This window comes from Chrysemys picta, chromosome 3, assembly GCF_011386835.1.
Source record: "Chrysemys picta bellii isolate R12L10 chromosome 3, ASM1138683v2, whole genome shotgun sequence".
NCBI lineage: Eukaryota > Metazoa > Chordata > Testudines > Emydidae > Chrysemys > Chrysemys picta.
Window position 1 is genome coordinate 163,800,949 of NC_088793.1, and position 14,249 is coordinate 163,815,197.

The 14,249-nt window shown below is 42.8% G+C and overlaps 1 protein-coding gene across 1 annotated transcript in view; it reads left to right on the plus strand.

The window, feature by feature from the left end:
* Positions 1–14,249, plus strand: part of USH2A (usherin) — a 584,327-nt gene that overhangs the window by 45,811 nt on the left and 524,267 nt on the right. The window lies entirely within an intron of this gene.

Genomic DNA, 14,249 nt, shown 5'->3' on the forward strand with positions numbered 1-14,249 from the left:
CAAATCTGCACCCGAGCAGGTAGTAGTGCAATGTTTCCGTGGCCCATTTTACAGCGAGGCATTCTCTCTCCACCACTGCATTTTTTTGTTCCCTTGGAAGGAGTTTCTGACTGAAGTATAGAATTGGGTGTTCCTCCTCCCCGACCATCTGTGATAGAACGGCCCCCAACCCTACTTCTGATGCATCCATCTGCAGGATAAACTCCTTGGTGAAATCAGGGGCTATCAGTACAGGGTTACCTGCAGAGGGCAGTCCGTAGGTCTGTGAATGCTTCCTCTGCTGCGTCAGACCATCTCACCAGATCAGGTCCACGGGCTTTCACTAGGTCTGTCAGGGGGCTTGCCCTTGTGGCAAAGTGGGAGATAAATCGTCGGTAATACCCCCCCACACCTAGGAACGCCCGGACTTGTTTCTTGCGACTTGGTCAGGGCCAATTTTGGATGGCCTCTAACTTGTTCACTTGGGGTTTTACCAGACCTTTTCCCACAATGTAGCCAAGATATTTGGCCTCTGTAAACCCTGCAGCGCACTTGGCAGGGTTTGCTGTAAGGCCAGCTCACCTGAAGGTATCGAGGACTGCCTCCACCTTCTCCAGGTGGGTTTCCCAGTCTGGGGTATGAATGACCACATCGTCCAAGTAGGCAGCAGCATAACTGTTATGCGGGCGTAATAGCTTGTCCATGAGGCACTGGAAGGTAGCTGGGGCCCCATGTAGTCCAAAAGGGAGGACAGTATATTGAAAAAGATCCTCTGGTGTAGAGAACGCAGTCTTTTCCTTTGCGTCTTCTGCAAGGGGAATCTGCCAGTACCCCTTTGTCAAGTCTAGGGTAGTCAAGTACTGGGCATTACCCAGACGGTCCACTAGCTCATCTATGCGAGGTATGGGTACACATCGAACTGGGATACTTCGTTTAGTCGCTGGAAGTCGTTGCAAAATCTTGTGGTGCCATCAGGTTTGGGCACCAGCACGATTGGGCTGGACCACTGACTGTGGAATTCTTCGATGATCCCCAACTCCAGCATTTTTTTTACTTCTGCTTTTATTTCCTCCCTTTTTGCCGCTGGCACCCGATAGGGCCTCATTGTTACTCTGGCCCCAGGGTTCGTGACGATGTGGTGATATGTCTCGGTTGTTCGACCTGGTTTTGTCAAGAACACATCTTGGTTCCGGAAGATCATCTCAGACACCTCATTCTTCTGGTCTGGTGTTAAATCGGGAGACACTCTCACCTGTTTGGAAGGCTTGTTTTGTTTTCCTGGGCTAGGTCTTTTTGGACCGTTGTGCATGCCTCTTGTGCATGCCAGGGTTTCAGAAGGTTAACGTGATAAATCTGTTCTTGTTTTCTGCGTCCTGGCTGCCGCACCTTGTAGGTTACTTTCCCCATGGGTTCAACCACCTCATAGGGCCCCTGCCATTGGGCCAGAAGCTTGCTTTCTGCCGTGGGTACCAACACCATAACCCGATCCCCTGGTTGGAACTGTCGCACTTTTGCCTGGCAATTGTAATGGGTTCGCTGGGCCTCCTGGGCCTTCTCCAAATGTTCTTGTACAATAGGGGTAACCCGGGCTATCCGGTCTCGCATCTGCATTACATGCTCTATTATATTTCTCCCCTCATTGGGTTCCTCTTCCCAGATCTCTTTGGCGATATCTAGTATGCCACGGGAGTGACGCCCGTATAATAACTCAAAGGGGGAAAACCCAGTTGAGGCCTGTAGTACCTCCCGGATAACGAACATAAGGTAGGGTAGTAGGGTGTCCCAATCCTTCCCGTCCCGACTTACCACCTTCCTTATCATAGTCTTGAAGGTTCGGTTAAACCTTTCTACCAACCCATCAGTCTGTGGATGGTAGACCGAAGTTCTCAGGTATGTATATGGAGCAGCATACAGAGGTCCTTCATTAGCTTCGACATAAATGGGGTTCCTTGGTCGGTTAATATCTCCTTTGGTAGCCCCATTCGGGCAAAGATCCCCACCAGCTCTTTAGCCATAGTTTTAGAGGCCGTGTTCCGTAGGGGGAGGGCTTCTGGGTAGCGAGTAGCATAGTCCAAAACAACAAGTATATATTGGTGGCCCCGAGCCATCTTCTCCAGGGGTCCCACTAGGTCCATGGCTATTCACTCGAAGGGGACCTCTATGATGGGAAGGGGTACTAAAGGTGCCCTCAAGTGGGGACGGGGACTGTGCAGCTGACACTCCGGGCAGGAGGCACAGTACCTCCGCACTTCTTCATGTACTCCGGGCCAGAAGAACCGTCGTAGGACTCGTGCCAGGGTCTTCTCTACCCCCAAATGCCCCCCAAAAAGATGACTATGAGCAAGTCTTAATACAGCGTTCTGGTGTTTTTGAGGTACTAGGATCTGCTGTACCTTCTGCCCCTGTACTGGTGCAACCCGGTATAAGAGATCCTTCTTCATTATGAAGTAGGGTCCTGATCCCTGGATTTTTCCTTCCACGGGGACCCCATCTATTTCAGTCACCTCCTTCCTAATGTTGTCATACCTTGGGTCTTCTGCCTGGTCCTGTCCAAAATTTCCTCTCCCGGGGCTAATCTGCCCAAGATCTAGGGGCCCAGTTTCTGTTGCCTCTACTGGTTCAGAAGCATTAGGGTGGGGGTCAGACTCAGGTGCTTCTCCTTCCTGCGTGGCCTCCTTTTCAGCTGTGCGGGTCCACCTACCTACAAGAGCGACCCTCTGGTTTTGGGTCAGTATTCGGGTTCCCAAGGCCTTAGCTGCCCTTCTTTCCCTTTTTGTCTTTCTACCCTGTCTGGGAGTGGAGAACAAATCTGGGGATATTTCAGAGAAGATTGGGGGTTGACAGTCTGCTGTGGATGCCTCATCAATTTTAGGGTCCCCATCTTTCTCCAATCCCCCTACTGGGAGTAAGTTTCCAAACCCTGGGAAGTTTCTCCCTATGAGCACCGGGTATGGGAGTTTAGGGACTACACCTGCTGCTACCTCAGTAGTGTTCCCTTGGATCTCAATTTTTACTGGGATGGTGGGGTAGTAACTAACTGTCCTATGGACGCATGTGATCCCTGTATGTTTAGCCTGCAGCAGCTGACTACGCTTCACGAGCTTCCCTGAGATAAGTGTGATAGCACTCCCCGAATCAACCAGTGCCGTGGTCCCTACCCCATTTAGTTTCACTGGTCTGGTATACATATGTATTAGGGAGCATGGATCTGCCCAGTTCCCCAGGTTACACTGCATAGGCTCCTCAGCATTGTGACACTGTGCAGCTATGTGTCCCCACTCCCCCCAGGTATAACATCTGTATGGAGCCCTAGGCGTTCCCAGGTCTCTTGGTTTGGGAAGTCTAACATCACGATCCTTTTCTCCCTCAGTGCTCCGACTCCTTGTGGCCTCTAATGGGCCTTCAGCCTTCTTTTTCCACCTGGGCCCTTCTGGTGGCCCAGTCACCCGAACTTTAGGGCTTGGTGCTGCTAGTTTAACCCGGGGTGCCTCTTCCTTAACTGGTCGGGTCAGCTCCCTCGCTGTCCTTCGCCTCTCTACCAGGGCGACAACCTCATCATAGGTGGAGGGTTCATTCTGGCTTACCCAGGCACAAAGGTCTGGTGGTAGTCCCCTCATGTATCGGTCGATGACCAGAACTGCTAGTATCTTTTTCCGGACTCTGGGACTCTGTTTGCAACCACTTTCGTGCGAGATGGATGAGGTCATACAGTTGGGACCGCGGGGTTTTGTCTTTCTGGTACCTCCAACTGTGATACTGCTGGGCCCGCACTGCTGTCGTTACCCCAGATCTGGCCAGGATCTCTGCTTTCAGCTGGGGGTAGTCTGACGCCGCCTCTTCAGGCAGATCATGGTAGGCCTTCTAGGCCTCCCCACACAGGAATGGGGCAAGGATGACAGACCACTGATCTCGAGGCCAGGCCTCCCATAGGGCTGTCCTCTCAAAGGCCAGAAGGTATGCCTCTATATCATCCTCCCGTGTCATTTTCTGCAGCCAATGGCTGGCCCGTATGAGCCGCATCCCATCATGGCCGTGATTCAGCTCTGTAAGGGACTTTACCTGGTTTACCAGTTCCTACAACATAGCTCAGTCTTGAGCAGCCTGGTCCATCAGCAGGCGATTAGTCTCTTGCTGCAGCCGCACTGCCTCCTGTTGGGCAGCTGCCTGGACACGGGTAGCCTCCTGCTGGGCCGCCATAGCTTGTATCAGTGCCCACACTACGTCATCCATTGTGGTGAAAAAAAATAAACCCTCTTTTTTTTGTTTTTTGTTTTGTTGTTGTTGTTGTTGTTGTTTTGATTTTAGTTTAAATCACCCTCCTTCTTCCACCGCGCTGTGCACCCCAAGATCCCACTTCTCACACCAGTGTGACAAAGTTCCTCCTCTATCTTGGTGGGTCCTGCGCTTATTGGCGGATTTTCTTGGCTCAGAGATTCACCACGTGGGTTGGGGAACAGCCCGAGACCTTCCGCTCTAGAAGAACCCACAGTCCAGGTCAATTGGGAGGTTTGGGGGGAACCCGGGCCCGCCCTCTACTCCGGGTTCCAGCCCAGGGCCCTGTGGACTGCAGCTGTCTATAGTACCTCCTGTAACAACTGCATGACAGCTACAACTCCCTGGGCTACTTCCCCATAGCCTCCTCCAAACACCTTCCTTATTCTCACCACAGGATCTTCCTCCTGGTGTCTGATAACGCTTGTGCTCCTTAGTCTTCCAGCAGCACACCCTCTCACTCTCAGCTCCTTGCGCCTCTTGCTCCCAGCTCCTCACACTTGCACCACAAACTGAAGTGAGCTCCTTTTTAAAACCCAGGTGCCCTGATTAGCCTGCCTTAATTGAGTCTAGCAGCTTCTTCTTAATTGGCTCCAGGTGTCCTAATTAGTCTGCCTGCCTTAACTGGTTCTAGCAGGTTCCTGATTACTCTAGTACAGCCCCTGCTCTGGTCACTCAGGGAACAGAAAACTACTCATCCAGTGACCAGTATATTTGCCCTCTGCCAGTCTCCTGTACCCCACTGGTCTGGGTCTGTCACAATGTCTATTAGTGTGTCTTTTATTGCTAACTATTATGCCTGTGCTCAATAGCTGTTTTTCAGAAGGTGGGGTGACGTGAACCTGTGTATCAGAGGACAGAATCAACCCCTAATGGTAAAATATGCTATCTATCTTCCTACATGTAGGCAAAAGTAACATTTTTAGACCCGCTGAAGGTGAAAAAAAATGTACACTTGAGTTTAGACTGTTGTAGCAGCATCGCTAATTTGCTCCTCCATCTATTATATCTTCATCTGTTGTCATCAGTGACCGCTGCTGATTTGTTGTGTCTATTAAAGTAAGCAAGGAAGCCATAGGCCTGTCATTTTTGTCATATCCTTAATCTGTTTTATCACCTTGGAAAAAATGTCTTGATACACTGTCCATTTCTGTATAGTGAGCTTCTTGAGAGAGCTCCTGATGTGTACAGTGTTCACAATGCATCTAAGAGAGTTGGGGAAGCTTACTACGTAGTCAAAGAATATGAGTTCAGGAAAAGGCCATACATTGGAAATATCCATTAGAAGAAACATACAAAATTACATGACGCGGAACAGTTGTAAGGGAATATGGTGTACTGATTTAAAGTTGGTAGTTTGAGAGACGTGACTAACACTGATTAACTGCATGACCTTGAGCAAATCACTAGACAAATTCTGCTTTCACTTACACCAGTGTAAATCCAGAGTAATTTGATTGACTTCAATAGACTTGAAGATTTTTATCAGCATAACTGAGATGAAAATTTGGCCCTAAACCACCATGTGCCTCAGTTTGCCCATCTGAGACATGAGTATAACCATAACTTTTTACCTCATAAATGTATGGTATGGCTCAGTTAATTACTGTTTGTAATCTGCTTTGAAATCTTTGGAATTTATATAAGTGCACAATTTTCTTATTAACAGTATTGCTAGTCCTGAGGAATTTCTAGTAAGTAATTGGGAGCTATTTAACGGATGAACTAAATTAATTTGGAGACTATCTCAACATGCTCCCATCTCCCAATTGGTCTGAAATTAGGGGAAAGTTTTAGCTTCCTTTTCTTATCTGACACACAAACAGATTTTTCATTTTTACATCTTGCGAACACCTAATGTTCATAATGGCTCCATTCACTGCTTTACAGTCAGGTTGCAGGTGCGTTTGCAACTTGTTTTTCCCTACAGCAATAAGCCAGTTGCAGTACCCCTGGGGTCCTGAGCATATATCATGGTTTACTGGTGTGCTTCCTGATTGGAGACAGTGGCTGTCCATAGCAACATGGGTGTGTCCCCTCCACACTGGGTTCTACAAATGTCATGTTGTCCCTGTCACCTGAGACTTTCTTGAGTGGGCATAGCTGACCCTAGGCTGGAGACTGCAGTTGAACCTGCAGCCATCAGTAAATTGACTGATTAGGCTTGGTGTCATTTAGCCTGACTGGCTAGTGGAAGGTTTATTATTTTCCTCTGCTTATAAGAGGTTCTACCTATTGCAAAAGCCCTCTTTCCTGATCTATATGCCAGGGAAGAGGCCCTTCTAGTTTTCCCGTGTATCTTACCAGACAATGTGGTATGGTGGTTAGAGCAATAGACTGAGGTAAAACATTGGAATTAAAATTCTGTCCCATGGAAATTAGGAACTATGGTGAGACATTAAAAAGAATGTATTTTTAACAAGTAAAAGGAATGTTTCCTTTTAGAGTATCAGAAATAAGAACATAAGAACAACCATACTGGGTCAGACCAAAGGTCCATCTAGCCCAGTATCCTGTCTTCTGACAGTGGCCAATACCAGGTGCTCCAGAGGGAATGAACAGAACAAGTAATCATCAAGTGATCCATCCCCTGTCACCCATTCCCAGCTTCTGGCAAACAGAGGCTAGGGACGCTATCCCTGCCCATCCTGGCTAATAGCCATTGATGGACCTATCCTCCATGAATTTATCTAGTTCTTTTTTGAACCCTTCACAACATCTTCAGGCAAAGAGTTCCACAGATTGACTGCGCTTTGTGAAGAAATACTTCCTTTTGTTTGTTTTAAACCTGCTGCCTATTAATTTCATTTGGTGACCCCTAGTTCTTGTGTTATGAGAAGGTGTAAATAACACTTCCTTATTTACTTTTTCCATACCAGTCATGATTTTATTAGACCTCTGTCATATCCCCCCCTTAGTCATCTCTTTTTCCAAGCTGAAAAGTCCCAATCTTATTAATCTTTCCTCATAAGGAAGCTGTTCCATACCCCTAATCATCTTTGTGCCCTTTTCTGAATCTTTTCCAATTCCACTATATCTTTTTTTGAGATGGGGCAACCACATCTGCATTCAGTATTCAAGATGTGGGCTTACCATGGAGTAATATAGAGGCTATATATTTTCGGTCGTCTTAGCTATTCCTTTCTTAATGATTCCCAGCACTCTCTTTGCTTTTTTGACTGTCTCTGCTCAGTGAGTGGATGTTTTCAGAGAACTATCCACAATGACTCCAAGATCTCTTTCTTGAGTGGTAAACAGTTAATTTTATATGTATAGTTGGGATTATGTTTTCCAGTGTGCATTACTTTGCATTTATCAACATTGACTTTCATTTGCCATTTTATTGCCGAGTCCCCCAGTTTTGTGAGATCCTTTGTTACTCTTTGCAGTCTGCTTTGGACTTAACTATCTTGAGTAGTTTTGTATCCTCTGCAAATTTTGCCACCTCACTGTTTACCCCTTTTTCCAGATCATTTGTCAATATGTTGAATAGTACTGGTCCCAGTACAGACCCCTTGGGGACACCACTATTTACCTCTCTCCATTCTGAAAACTGACCATTTATTTCTACCCTTTTTTTCCTATCTTTTAACCACTTACTGATCCATAAGATGACCTTCCATCTTATCCCATGACAGCCTAATTTAGAGACATGGTGGGTGATGTGGTGTCTTTTATTGGATCAACTTCTGTTTGTCTCTTTTACCAGCGTTCAACCTCTACAGAGCTCTTCTTCAGGTCTTTTTGTAAGTTTTTCTTCTGGCAAAAATTCCAGTAGGACACACAGTAGCTTTTTGATAGTACTTATGGTAAAGCAGGTACTTATTTAAAGCATATAATTTAAAGCATACACACTAATTTAACTAAACCAGTTTCTAAACAGATTTAGTTAAAGGGATAAAATTTTCTTGTGTAGAGGAGTCCAAAAATACAGTTCACCACCTCTTGTAAAAGTAGTTCAGTTGTTTTGCTTTGTATAATAATGTCAGTTTGAGTGACAGCTTTGTATGCATACATAAAAAACATTATATGCTACATATTGTATGTATATAGTATTCTAATGCCTTTGAAGTTCAGTCACTATTGTTACCTCTGGGACAAAAGTTTGTGGATTCAATTCCTGGTACATAAGGACTTGGGTTTATGCATGGAAGGCCAGCAGCATGGTCTAGATTGGAGTCAAGATACCTGGGTTGTCTTATGCATTCTGACAAGGACTCACTGTGTGAACATGGCTGCACTACTTAAATTTTCTACAACTCGGTTTTCTCGTCTGTAGAACACGGTCATAATTACTTCCGTTTGTTGAGTACTTTGGGCAGTGAAAGTGCTATAGAAGTACAAGGTACTTTTATTACCATTATGCCTAAAGCTGACATCCCAGTGTGATACTAGGCATATGATATATTGTTAGATCCCATCCACTTAATGGAAAGAATTGTTGATCTTCATTGTGACCTATCCCATGTTGCAGTTATATTACATTATAGTTACATTATAGCACAATAATAGTCCATGTATGTCAGTAAAATGTGTTACAGCTCTGCATGGTCAAACCCATGATTCAGAACCATTGTTAAATTCAGTTTTTTGGACAATGTGGCTGGGTCTTCAGGAGGAACAGATCTTCAAATGAGATAATATTTAGCATTGATAATAAATTTTTTAATCTTACCTCATTTTACAGCTGTTGGGTCAGATTAACTTTATGCACAGGAAAGTGCAAATCACACTTCTTTGAACCAGCCTGACCCTCTTACCCCATGGGGGATTTACCCCAGGGAGGGCAGTGACCATACTTCTTGTTTTCTTGGAGTTTCTGGATGCAGAGGTCCGTTTGAATCATAGCTGGGGCTTTATGAAAACCTCACTAGTGCAGACTTTAAGAGGGATGCTTATCCCTCATCTCACTGGACAGCCCATTGCTGAGGCCGTGCAGGATAAATTACAGGCCCTCCACTAAAGGAGAGGTTTTGGGCATCTTGCACCACCACAGTTTCCTGCTATGTGGATTTTCCACTGTGCCCCCCCCCCTTTTTGTCTTTGTATCAAGCTCAGCACAGTTTCAAGATGAATCTAGCTCAGTAACTAATTATTCCTCACAACCTACCTGTAAAGTGCTTTAGTGAATATTTGACAGATTGGGACAGTTGTCGGAGCTGGGATTAGAATTCTGGCAGTACAGATCTCAGGTCCTGTGCTCTGTAAAACCATCAGGCCACACTTTGACTCCTCTCTCCATCTCTTGCTGCTCTCTTGGGGGAAATTAAAGATTGCATAGAACTTTATTGATAGCAAAATAGGGGGATAATCCTGTTGTCCTGGGCATCTGACAGTAAAAATAGATAGTTTATTTTCAATGTTTTGTATGTGATGTAATGCTCCTGGGGAGGACACTTTAAATAATCACATCAAACAGTCAATTCAGTTCCAACCTTTCTTCTTCTTTAGCTTAGTTTATATAGACACCAAAGTTGGAGACATTTCCCTCCTCCCACACTGGGAGAGCCACTGGGATTTTTTTATACCACACATGGTTCCCCTCCTACAATTTCTTTCTCTGTCAAGTATTCATACCCCCTTTAATAACCAGCAGGGGGATCATCACATTGAGCGACTGCCAAATGCATAATGACTGCTGCCTTAGCTGTACACAGTCACTGCACTACTGATATCCAGTTCAGCACTGTAAAGTGCTTAGGGCTACTTTGGGAATGTGCTATATTAAACCCAACTATTCTAAATCCTATTTAATATAAAGAGGTTGCAGCAGGGGGAGTGGGAAAGCTGGCGAGAGATTTTGAGATTGCATTAATCTATTTTTACTATATAAAATATCTAATCATTTAAGGTCCAATTCTGCGAATAGTTCCACTGATTTCCTATAGCAATACTTGTAGAATAAGGTACTACTCAGGGCAAAATAAATGTGGCAGAATTGGGTCCTAGAAAAATTGAGATAGCAAATTTGTAATGAGCTGAGAACTGGCCTACTCACCCCCAAGTATAGATGTTATTACCATGAAAACAGAAAATAAAAAACATGCTTCATATCTGACTCAAAATAAAGGTGCACTTAAACTTGTAAAAAGACAACATTTTTATTTGAATGATATGACAGAGCTGTCACAGGAGTGTTACCTGCTATAAAGAAAGCTTAAGAATTATTACCTTTATTAGACCAGTGACACTGAGCTTTAGCCATACATTTCTAAGTTCTGTCCCTCTACAGAGACAATTTTCTTTTCTTAAATAAACTGTCATGCTAGTGTTAATATATTGTTGGCTCCCTCATACTCTGAGAATACTGCTGATATAAAACATGTATATGTTAGATTGGTAATAGTATCTTTAGTGTAGCTGACTAGAACAAATGTGTTTCCCTCATGGCTGTGCTAATGTGATAAAGGAAAATTGGCTGTTCATCAGCTTTTGGCTGGGTAAAGACAGTAGAGATGGAACCACATTCTTTTTTATGCATTAATACAACTGAGAACTTTTCACTAGTTATATTTCATGTGCCTGCATGTTGTGCAAAGATGTTGTAAAACATGAGATAATGCTACAAATAACAAAGTAGAAAAGCCTGTATCTTTTATAATGATAACAGTCAAACACCAAATGACAGTAAAAGGCTGTAAAAAAATGTGATGCAACCCCCCCAACCCCCTGCAATTCAACCACCACACACACACACACACACACACACACTCTCTCTCTCACATACAGGGCATTGGCTGTTTAAAGGCTTTGTATTAAATTAAATAAGATCTTCCTGCATTTGGGTCATGGATGTGTCAACACAGAAAGCTAACTTAAAATGAAAGTGATGTGCTTAGAGTGGGGAAACCCATATGCACAAGAACTTTTTGAACAAATCTCGATGCCTAGTAATTATGACGATAACCTTCCAATTTTTTTTTCAGTGGCAGGGCAATAAATCCTTGTCTAAATTTGGGAAATATTGACTGCATCTGGAAATAACAATAATAAAACTCAGCATGTATATTTATTTTAAAGTATAATTTAAGGGAAATAAATTTTCTCCATAAAATCAATTTTCTATTCATTTCACATTTTCTTTCTTAAAATACTAATAGAATCATGGTGCCTGAAGCACTGATGATAATCACTCAAGCTCAGATTTATAGATAACTGTGGCTGTTTATCTTGGTTAGAATTTGAAAGGTTTTGTTGGTGGAATAGCATTCTGAATGCTCGTTCTCTGATTTTTAAAATGAATTTTTCAGGGTCTCGCCTTCCTTTTGCACCAAATTGTGTTGGCTCATAAGCCTTTTGTTTGGCCTCACACACCCCTTGTTCTTAAGGATGCAATTATTCCAGCCCTATTTGATTTGATTAGAGTGGATCTCAAGGCAGGCTAGAGCACTCCAGCTTCTCTTAGCCTCTATCAGTAGAGACTATTCACCAGGCATCCATTTAAGTTCATGATTACCTGTTTCTTCAAAATGGAAATAACATTCTGGCAACAACAAAATAATGTTTTGAAATCTGACACTCTCCAAACCATCATTTGAAATAAACCTCACACAAACAAAATGCAGTTAAAATCTGATAATTCCTGGTTTGAATGTTCTTGCGAATAAATCACACACATAAATAAAGAAGGTTTTTCAATAAAGTTTATTCATTGTATTTATAATGAAGTGAGCTATCAGGGCGAGTTTGAACATTTTGAATGAGTTGCATTTAATATATTTAATTAAGTTAGGAAAATATGGCTATAAGGCAATGAAACTGGTGTGTGGTTTCCTTTCCCGTGTGTCTGTCTCTCCTTATTTTTCAGATTAAATTTTTGAATTCCATAAAATCACACCTAGAAGCCTGCTGTGTTATAAATTCTTTCTAATTTCATGTAACTTATACGCTAATTCAGAACAGTTCTAACAGAAAAAAGCTCAGTGTCTTCTGAATTACTAGGACTGGGAGACTGCCACTAAATATTTATTTGAATATTAACTCAAATTTAACATAAACTGACAAGAAAAAGAATGCTTGCAGAAATCACTGCCTGGAGTGAAGACTGTCTGCATAGACATCCCCTAGTGTAGGGGAATCTCCAGTGGGTACAGAGTAGGTTTAACTAGCACTCCTTGCAGCCACTGATGAAAGGGGCATATCAGGGGTTGGAAGGTATGTTGGAGGAATGTCAGAGGCCTGTTTGAATGTGTTGTGCTTGCTTTGCTATACTAAGCTGGTGGATGGTCCTTTGGGGTCCATATTAGATGGTGCAAATTAGAGAAGCCCCCAGACTGCCCTAACTTGTGTTCAGAGCCTGGGAGAGAATCAAGGAGTCATAACAGGCTGCCTGATGCCACCACCTCATCTCCAAATTTGGCCCTACATTTCAAACCTGTATGCATGATTATTTGTGGTAAGCAACTTTTAAATAGCCCAGGAAGTGATCTAAACAAGGGACTGACCATATACTTGGTGAATCCCCACAGTCACATGCATACACTTCATGTAAAATCACTATGGTAATGACAGAAAAATGACAGTAAATCAGTGCATTTGGTATATTTTATGTTATCTTATATTTAATGGGATACTATTTGACACATCGAGAGGGCTAACTTTCCCCAAACACTTTGCTATATACCAGGCACAGAGCCACTCTAGGAAGAGAGACCAGTGTCTAACCATATACTTTACAACAAGGATTGGGCTCCAATAGTGCAAACATTTATTTATATGTGTAACTTTATTCATCTCACTTTTCTAGGAATGAAGACTTGGCAAAATTTTATGTGGCTCAGAAAAGAAAAGGTTGCAAGCCTATATGACACACACCCAGTTGCAACTAAGCAACACAGCTTGAGTTCTGAATGTCGAGTATTGTGTACTATCAGCAAACTGTTTGTGATTAGTCTTTGGAGTAAAAGGCAAAAAGTTAGTTAATTGAGGAAATTGTGATCTGCTCATAGTTATTCTGTGAACAGAAAAAGGAAGCTAAATTAATCTAGTAAAGTATTTGTTACAAATTATTCACTCAGCTCTATACATTAAAGGGAACTGTTTGCAGTGCTTCATTTATCAATAAAGTAGGGCTGTCAAGTGATTAAAAAATTAATCGTGATTAATCGCGCGATTAAAAAATTAATAGCGATTAATTGTGCGATTAATCGCACTGTTAAACAATAATAGAATACCATTTATTTAAATATTTTTGGATGTTGTCCACATTTTCAAATATTTCAATTACAACACAGAATATAGGGTAGAGTGCTCACTTTATATTTATTTTTATTTCAAGTGTTTGCACTGTAAAAAATAAAAAAAAATAGTATTTTTCAATTCACCTAATACAAGTACTATAGTGCAATCTGTTTATCATGAAAGTTGAACGTACAAATATAGAATTATGTACAAAATAACTGCATTCAAAAATAGAACAATGTAAAATTTTAGAGCTTGCAAGTCCACTCAGTCCTACTTCTTGTTCAGCCAATCGCTCAGACAAATTTGTTTACATTTGCAGGAGATAATACTGTCCGATTCTTGTTTACAATGTCACCTGGAAGTGAGAACAGATGTTCTCATGGCACTGTTGTAGCCGGCGTTGCAAGATATTTACGTGCCAGATGAGCTAAAGATTCATGTGTCTCTTTATGCTTCAACCACCATTCCAGGGAACATGTGTCCATGCTGATGATGGGTTCTGCTCAAAAACCACCCAAAGCAGTGTGTACTGATGCTTGTTCATTTTCATCATCGAGTCAGATGCCACCAGCAGAAGATTGATTGATTTTCTTTTTTGGTGGTTCGGGTTCTGTAGTTTCCACATTGGAGTGTTGCTCTCTTAAGACTTCTAAAAGGATTCTCTCTATCTCCTCCCTCTCAGATTTTGGAAGGCATTTCAGATTCTTAAATCTTGGGTCGAGTGCTGTAGCCATCTTTACAAATCTCACATTGGTACCTTCTTTGCATTTTCTCAATTCCTCAGTGAAAGTGTTTTAAATTCAGGGTTTTCTCAT